The following is a 9583-nucleotide window of genomic DNA, read 5'->3' on the forward strand; positions in this document are numbered from 1 at the left end:
GAGACTTTTTTTAGTATGTTTGCCCACATAGCAAAGGGTGGACTTTTTAAAAAATAGCCACCCTAACAGGTTGTAGATTTATCCTAAAACTTCAACTTTATTTTTATATTTCTGCAACCTATTTTTTACTGGTAGAACTTCCTGGGGACAATGAATAGTTTTATCATTAGCTTTGGAGCACTGCTCATGACACTCATCTTCTTCCTGCGTCCTCTGAGCAAATTTGTTCTTTCTAGGACCACAAACATTTTTTCCCAAGACCAGAATGTTTTTGTTTTAAATAATCACATATATATATTTATTGCTAATAATTGATTTCTCCCACATGAAACCATGGTTGTCATGATATAAGTGTGTAGTGTTTATAGTTCATTATTTCCTTTCATATATGTTTATCTAATTTGATCCTTGTAAGCATTCTGTGAGTCAGAAAACTAACTTTCTAGAATAAAATACATTCAAAGATCACTTAGTCCTGAGATTATTCACTTCCATTCAGGAGACTGTGACCTAATAAAATATACAGTTTCTTTCCCAAGAGAAAAAAATGCATATAAAATGCACACAAATTTAAAATTCTAGAGAATTCAATTACAATCTAAATTGTCATATTAAGGTCTGATCTACATAATCACTCATACCCAGCAGAGTTAACTAACCTTAAATTACATGTCACTTGTTAACAGTACTGAAGATTAAATGAAAACAAGTAAGAAACAATTTGGAGGAATTAAAGGAAAAGGGAAGTTATCTTTGAGAATATATTATTTATCTCCCACCTTAATGAGATGAGATATTGATGTGTTCCTAATCCTGATTAGGGAACACAGAAGGATACATGAGAAAAGTGGGACTTTTTATATTGGACATCTTTTAAGTTGAAATTACAAAAGAAATATCCTGTAATTAATTTGTTAACAAATTTTCCCTAGAGAGTGATGACTAATACTTAACAACCCTGGAAGCACTTTAGAATCTCCAATGGAGTTATAAAACAAACAAACAAACAAAAACAAAAACACCCAGTCTAGGTCCTCACATCATGATAAATTCTGATTTAATTGGTTCAAGATAAGGTTTTGATAGCTCTATGTTTCTAAAGTTCCCCAGCAGATTCTAATAAGCAGATGAGAACCACTGTTTACAGAACAACCAATAAAAGGGGACTTTGAGCTTAATTTTGATGAATAATCAGCATGTTATTGTAAAATTAATCACAGTCTAGAAGAAAATCACCATTTCATGCTGTAGTTCAAATTAACAAGGAGAGGTGTTTTCAAATAAATATTATTAAATTAGTCAAAGCCTATTTAAAATCTAAAAGAGGAAAGAAAAATCATCTGATGGCCAGAAAATTAAACAGATTAAGACTGTAAAAATTATAACTATTATAGATCCTGGGCTGAAGGGGTCACAGAGCTGCCCAGAGACCCTGGAGGAGAGACTGGAGACAGCATTAGCCAGAGAGTCCTGGAGCTGACTTCCTCCCATTTCCATAGTCTCCATTTGGCATGGGCAGGGGACACCGCCAAAGAGCCAAATGCAGGGAAAGCACAAAATAGAAGACCCTAAACTGACCAGTGCCGGGATGGCCACTGGGCGGGGGGCCAGACGAGTGCGCGAGGTCATGAATAAGTGTCCCTGGGCTGGGGCAAGCGCACGCATGCCCAGGCGGGTGGGAGATTCTGCCAAGCCAGGGTGCACACTCAAGGAGCCTGCATGAGAGTGGAGAGCGATGCACAGAAAGAGTGGATCCCGGGCTGCAGGTGTCGCAGAGCTGCCCAAAGCAGGAGTCAGACACAAACAGTAGACTCCTGGAAGGCTCAAACAAATGACCCAAGGTCATATAGGGTCAACAACTGACATTATCAGAGGAAGGCTCAGAAAGAAAAGTAAAGGGACAAAATAAATAAATAAAAAAATAGATAGATAAATGAATGAATGAATGAATGAATGAATAAAAAGACCTGCCTACTACCATAGAAGTTTAATCCACAAAGTCAGAAAATCTAGATGGATCAATTGAAGCAGAAGTGAAAATAAATAAATAAATAAATAAATAAATAAATAAATTACTTAACAGACTCTCACAAAAATGGGAAGAAAAAGAAGTTCCCCCCAAATGAGTGGAAAAGGAGAATCCCCACAGAGAGAGCTAAATGAAATAGAGGCAAGGGAACTATCAGATATTGAATTCAAAACAATGGCTCTAAGGAAGCTCAATGAGCTCAGCCAACTCAAAGATAACTTTGAGAAACTGCAGAGAAACTATCAGGATCTTACAGCAAACTATAGCAACCTGGAAAAGGACATAGAAACTATCAAGAAGACACAAGAGGATACGAAGAATACCATTTCTGAATTGAAGAACACAGTAGAAGGAATCCAAAGCAGGCTGGATGAAGCCAAGGATCGAATCAGTGAGATGGAGGATAAGGTAAGAAAAAGCTCCCAGAAAGAACAAGAAATGGAAAAACGGCTCAAAAAGAATGAAGAGGCATTTAGGGAAATGCAGGACAACCTGAAATGCAATAATATCTGCATAATAGGGATACCAGAAGACAAAGAGGAGCAAGGGATAGAGAACCTCTTTGAAAAAGTAATGATGGAAAATTTCCCCAATATGAGGGAAGAAAAAGTCTCATGGATCCAGGAGGCACAGAGGGCCCCATTCAAGAGGGACCCAAGGAGGTCCACTCCCAGACACATCATCATTAAAATGACAACTATCAAAGACAAAGAGAGAATCCTCAAGGCAGCAAGGGAGAAGGAGAAAATCACATACAAGGGGCCCCAATACGGCTAGGAGCTGACTTCTCAACAGAAACACTACAAGCCAGAAGGGAATGGCAACAAATATTCCAAGTCATGAAAACCAAGGGCTTACAACCAAGACTGCTCCACCCAGCAAGGCTCTCAATTAAAATAGAAGGGGAAATAAGAAGTTTCCCAGACAAAAGAAGGCTAAAACAATACATCTCTATCAAACCAGCACTCCAAGATATGCTCAACGGACTGGTTTCAGAAGATGAAGGAAAAGAGTGAGAAAGAGAAAAACACAGGTACAAAGAGAAAAAATGAATAAGCTTCTATCAGTAATAACTCTCAATGTAAATGGACTAAATGCCCCAAACAAAAGACACAGGATAGCTGAATGGATAAGAGAATATGACTCACACATACGCTGCCTACAAGAGACCCACCTCAGTGCAAAAGACCTACACAGATTGAAAGTAAAGGGATGGAAAATAATATTCCAAGCAAATGGGCAAGAGAAAAAGGCCGGGGTTGCCATACTTACATCAGACATAATAGGTTTCAAAACAAAGGCCATAAAAGGAGACCCAGAGGGGCACTTTATAATACTTAAAGGAAGAATCTATCGAGAAGACATCAACATTGTAAACTTATATGCTCCCAAAATAGGAGCCCCCAAGTATATACGGAAATTCTTGGATGACTTCAAAAAAGATACAGATAGCAACACACTGATAGTAGGAGATTTCAACACCCCACTGTCAAAATGGATAGATCTTCCAAACAAAACATCAATAAGGATATTGTGCAGCTGAATAACGCACTGAATCAAATAGACTTAACTGACATATATAGAACCTTACATCCCAAAGAAGCAAAATACACATTCTTTTCAAATGCTCATGGCAGTTTTTCAAAGAGAGACCACATGATAGGACACAAAGCAAACCTCAGCAAATTCAGGAAAATTGAAATAATACCAAACTTTTTCTCAGACCACAAGGCTTTGAAACTCGAAATCAACCTCAAAGAGAAACTTCAAAATCTTGCAAACTCATGGAGACTGAACAGAAGACTATTAGACAATGAATGGGTCAATAATGAGATAAGAGAAGAAACCAAAAAATTTCTGGAAACAAATGAAAATGAACAGACAACAGTCTAAAACCTATGGGACACAGCAAAGACAATCCTGAGAGGGAAGTCCATAGCAATACAAGCTTACCTAAAAAAGATAGAAACATTTCAAATAAAAGACCTAACACTACAACTTCAAGAACTGGAGAAACAACAACAAATAAATCCCAGAGCAACCAGATGGAAGGAGATAATCAAGATTACAGCAGAACTGAATGACATAGAGACAAAAAGAACAGTTCAAAGGATCAACCAATCCAGGAGCTGGTTCTTTGAAAAGATAAATAAAATCGACAAGCCTTTAAGCAGACTCATCAAGAAAAAAAGGGAGAGGACCCAAATTAATAATATCAGAAATGAAAGCAGAGAAATAACTGATATAACGGAAATACAAAGGATTGTCAGAAACTACTATGAACAATTATATGCCAAGAAATTTGACAACCTTGATGAAATGGACAAATTTCTAGAAAAGTATAATCTCCCAACACTAAAGGAGGAAGAAACAGAAAGCTTGAACAGACTGATAACAGCTGGGGAAATTGAAGCAGTAATCAAGAAACTCCCGGCACACAAAAGCCCAGGGCTGGACGGTTTCACAGGGGAATTTTACAAAACATTTAAGAAAGAGCTAACCCCTGTCCTTCTCAGACTGTTCCAAAAAATCCAAGAGGAAGGAAGACTCCCAGACTCTTTTTATGAGGCCAGCATCACCCTAATCCCAAAACCAGATAAAGACCCTAGAAAGAAAGAAAACGACAGGCCAATTTCGCTGATGAACATAGATGCTAAAATCCTCAACAAAATATTGGCAAACCGCATCCACCAATACATTCAAATGATTCTCCACCACGACCAAGTGGGATTCATCCCAGGGATGCAGGGAGGGTTTAATATATGTAAGTCAATAAATGCAATACATCACATGAATAAAAGGAAAGACAAAAAACACATGATCATCTCGATAGATGCAGAAAAAGCATTCGATAAGGTACAGCACCCATTTATGTTCAAAACACTCAGCACAATGGGAATAAAGGGGGCATTCCTCAATGTAATAAAGGCCATATATGAAAAACCTCCAGCCAACATCATAGTCAACGGGCAAAAACTGAAAGCTTTCCCACTAAGATCGGGAACACGACAAGGATGTCCGCTCTCACCGCTTCTTTTCAACATCGTATTGGAAGTCCTAGCCACAGAGGTCAAAAAAGAGAAAGAGATAAAAGGCATCCAAATAGAAAGGGAGGAAGTAAAGCTATCATTGTTTGCAGATGACATGGTAGTGTACATAGAAAGCCCTGTAGACCCTACGAAAAAACTCATCAACCTAATAAGGGAATTTGGCAAAACAGCAGGATACAAAGTCAATACTCAGAAATCAAAGGCATTTTTGTACACTAGCAATACAATAGAAGAAGAAATCAGAATAAAAAATACCATTCAATATAGCAAGAAGAAAAATAAAGTGCCTAGGAATAAATTTAACCAAGGACGTAAAAGACCTGTATGCAGAAAACTATACAACATTGAAGAAAGAAATTAAGGAGACACAAATAAATGGAAGCATATACCATGCTCATGGATTGGAAGAATTAATATCATCAAAATGTCCATACTACCAAAAGCAATTTATAGATTCAACGTAATCCCTATTAAGATACCAATGACATATTTCACAGAAATAGAACAGATATTTCAAAAATTTATATGGAACCATAAACGACCCCAAATAGCCACAGCAATTTCGAGAAAGAAAAACAAAGTAGGAGGGATCACAATATTGGACATCAAACTCTACTACAATGCCACTATACTCAAAACAATCTGGTACTGGCATAAGAACAGACCCATAGACCAGTAGAACAGAATAGAAAGCCCAGAAATAAGCCCAAGGTGACTGATATTTGACAAAGGGGGCAGAAGCATAAAGTGGAGTAATAATAGCCCCTTCAATAAATGACGTTGGGAGAGCTGGACGGCTACATCCAAAAACTTGAAATTGGATCATCAGCTGACACCATAGACAAAAATAAACTCAAGATGGATAAAAGACTTAAATATAAGTCGCAACCCCATCAAAGTCCTAGAGGAGAACATTGGCAGGAGACTCTCAGATATCCCACGCAGCAATTTTTTCACCGATATGTCTCCTAAAGCAAGGGACATAAAGGAAAGAAGAATCAAGTGGGACCTCATCAAAATAAGAAGCTTCTGCACGGCTAAAGAAAACATCAGCAAAATGAAAAGGGAGCCAACCATATGGGAAAATATATTCACTAATGATATATCAGATAGATGTTTGATCGCCACGATATGTGAAGAACTCACTTGACTCCACTCCAAGAAGACAAATGATCCAATCAAAAAATGGGCAAAGGACCTGGGCAGACGCTTTTCCAAGGAGGAGATACAGAGGGCCCAGAGACATTTGAAAGAATGCTCAGCATCACTAGCCATCAGAGAAATGCAGATCAAAACCACAATGAGGTACCACCTCACACCGTTCAAGAATGGCCATCATATACAGATCCACAAACAACAGGTGCTGGCGAGGCTGTGGAGAAAAGGGAAAGCTAGTACACTGTTGTTGGGAATGCAGACTGGTGCTGCCATTGAGAAAAGCAGTGTGGAATTTCCTCAGAAAGCTGAAAATGGAACTGCCTTTTGATCCAGCGGTTCCCCTGCTGGGACTATACCCTCAGAACACCAAAACGCCAATACAAAAGAACCTATGCACCCCAATGTTCATAGCAGCACAATTTACAATAGCCAAGTGTTGGAAGCAACCTAAATGCCCATCAGTAGAGGATTAGATCAAAAAATTTTGGTACATTTACACAATGGAATCCTACGCAGCAGAAAGAAAAAAAGAACTACTAAACTTTGCGACAGCATGGATGGAACTGGAGAGTATTATGCTAAGCGAAATAAGCCAGGGGGCGAAAGACAAATACCATATGATCTCACCTATAAGTGGAACCTAACCAACAAAAGAAAGATGCAAGGAAAGTAAGACCAGCAACACTGAAAGGAAAAGAAACCAACAGAGACAAGAGGGAAGCAGGTCGGGGCGAGGGGAAAAGGAAGGAAAGGGGCAAGTCAAGGAACATATAGCAAGGACTCATGGACAAAACCAAAGGGGAAAGCACTGAGGGAGAGAGGGAGGGAGGGAGGGGGCAAAGGAAAGTCGTGGGGGGAGGCAGAAACAAATGTATTTGAATAAATAAATTAATTAATTAAAATTATAACTATTATAATTCCTAATAGCACTTACAAAATATTTAATTAGGGGGGAAACACTTGAGATAGAAAAATATTTTTCATCTCATTTTTATTACTTTATAATGTAATTAACAATTATGTTTGAATGGCTACTATGCCAAGCACTGTTTTAGCTGCTGAAAGCATAGCAGTAAAGAAGACACACAAGACTATTTTACTTTCTGGCATTTACATATTAAGGGGCCAGGCAGACATTAAAGAATATAAATTAATACAACATGTAGTAAGATAATTATAGATTCTGAGGAGAAAAATAAAGCGAGGAAGAAAAAAATAGCTGTGGGGTTGAGAAAAGGGACTTTAATTTTAAGTCAGATGCACAAAGAAAATCTCATTGAAATGGTGATTTAGAAGTACAGAGCCAAAGGAGGAGGCAATTGCTTAAACAAAGATGATACTCAGGTTGAACTCCCTCCTTTCTATATGTAAACAGCCTTAAAATGAATATTATTACAAGTCAGTGTTAAGTTTAACATTCAAATCAACTCTAGCATTTTTATTTTATTGTTTAAAATTATTATTTTTTATCTTTTCATTGTTGACACTATTACAGATGTCCCTTATTTCTCCCCTTCCCCAGCCACCAAGCTCCCGCTGCCCCCACCTCACCACATCGTTGTCGGCGTCCATGTCTCAGTATATGCACAAGTGTTCTGTGGCTAATCTCTTCTAGTCCCCGCCCCCTGAAATCTATCAGTCTGTTTCCTGTGTCCATGCTTATTTTTTTATTTTAAAAAAACAACAACTAGAGAAAATCCACTCATTGCTTTAAGTGAGGGAAAACTTAAGGTTGTTCTGCTTGGTGTCTGTTTTACTCAGCGTACTTCTGTACAGATTTTGGTAATAAATGAATTATTTTATTTGATTGCCAACTAGTATTGCCTTAGAAAATTTGGACATTCAGGAACCTTTGGTGAAAATTGTCAAAAATGAGAACTTAGAGGTGAAGCCAGAGCCCAGAGCCATATAAAATTCATAGCAAAACACTAGTAATATCAACTTAAATGTGTTTGGAACTTTCCATTTTACAAAGCAACTCTTCCAAATTCATCACTGAAAAAGTCTGTGAGGTAAAGAGAACAGTTCCTTTTATTAGCATTTTATAAAGAAAGAAACTGAAACCAATGACATAAAATTACTTAATCCACAGAAATAAAGATAAGTACTGGAGCTCTTTGTACTAAAATCCTATGCCTAATGCAGGTTTTGTTTTTTTGTTTGTTTGTTTTTTTCCATTTTATTTACTGCCTCCCTCAAATGGAACTACTTTTCACTCCAAAGGGAGCTACTCTCTTGCCAGCATCAGGAGCTAAACATGAGCCTGGCTCTTAGTGTTGAAAGGGGTGAGAGATGGGGCTGCTGAGGCACCTACAAAGCTGAGTTGTAGTATTGGTTATATGCCACAACGTTGGCTCTGTGTACACATCAAGCAACTCTGAATTGTTCGGACACCCTGTCAATTCTAAATGCAACAGCTGTCATAGTTAGAGATGTTAGGGTACTGTCAGAAATTGTGGTCTTGCCAAAGGGGGTAAAAAAAAAAAGAAAAGGAAAACCTTAAAAGGAACAGGCATTCAATTTCAATAGCAAGTAATATGTCTGCTAGAATAATATAAATGCCTTCCACTCTGGTTTTTCAATGTGATTAAGGTAGTCTAATTCAAATTCATTCAGCTTATGTAAGGGACTACAAAAGTGCTGTTGTAGTCAGCGGTGACAGTATTCCAAAGAGAGGCAATTAGGCTTCACTAGATTTAAAGTTTAGGGCTCATTATATATGATATTTTTCAGCTGGCACAGATATTGAAGTCTTCGCGAAAGAACTGCATAAAACAAGAGATTCTGTTTGGGCTCCACTGATCACTGAAGAATGCTGACTGCCAAGCTGCCAATTGTGTTCTCAAAGAATAGACACATCAGCCACTGAATCAAAGGGCTGTGAAACTCCCACCTGCCGCCAGTGAGTTATCAAGAAACAACTGAAAGATATACCTTCAGAAAGCAGATAAAGGGTGTTGGGTTGCTATAAAACTTACACTTTTTGTCGACCTCACCAGGCACGCCATGACTTAAAGCAAGCATACTCTATAAAGCTGCATCTTTCTCCAACAGAACAGCAGAAAGTTGAAAAAGTTAGTGTTGTGGATTCTTCCCAGTTATATATTCCATGTTATCAAAAATTATAATTTTAATTGAGCTGTATATCATGGGCCACTGCTGTCTTGAGGAAGGGAATGTGTTCATCTACCATGAAAATAATTTGGAAAAGATTCATAATAAAATTATGTTTTCTAAAACATTTTAACAAAAGTTAGATAATGCTATAAGGAGAGGTTTCAGTAGCAGAAAAGAATAAAAAAGAAGGAACTATAAGATAATAATGAGGGAATTGATAACTCAGTGA

This window comes from Pteronotus mesoamericanus, unplaced genomic scaffold (assembly GCF_021234165.1).
Source record: "Pteronotus mesoamericanus isolate MK-2021 breed Mesoamerican mustached bat unplaced genomic scaffold, CSHL_Meso_final contig_73, whole genome shotgun sequence".
Classification (NCBI taxonomy): Eukaryota; Metazoa; Chordata; class Mammalia; order Chiroptera; family Mormoopidae; genus Pteronotus; species Pteronotus mesoamericanus.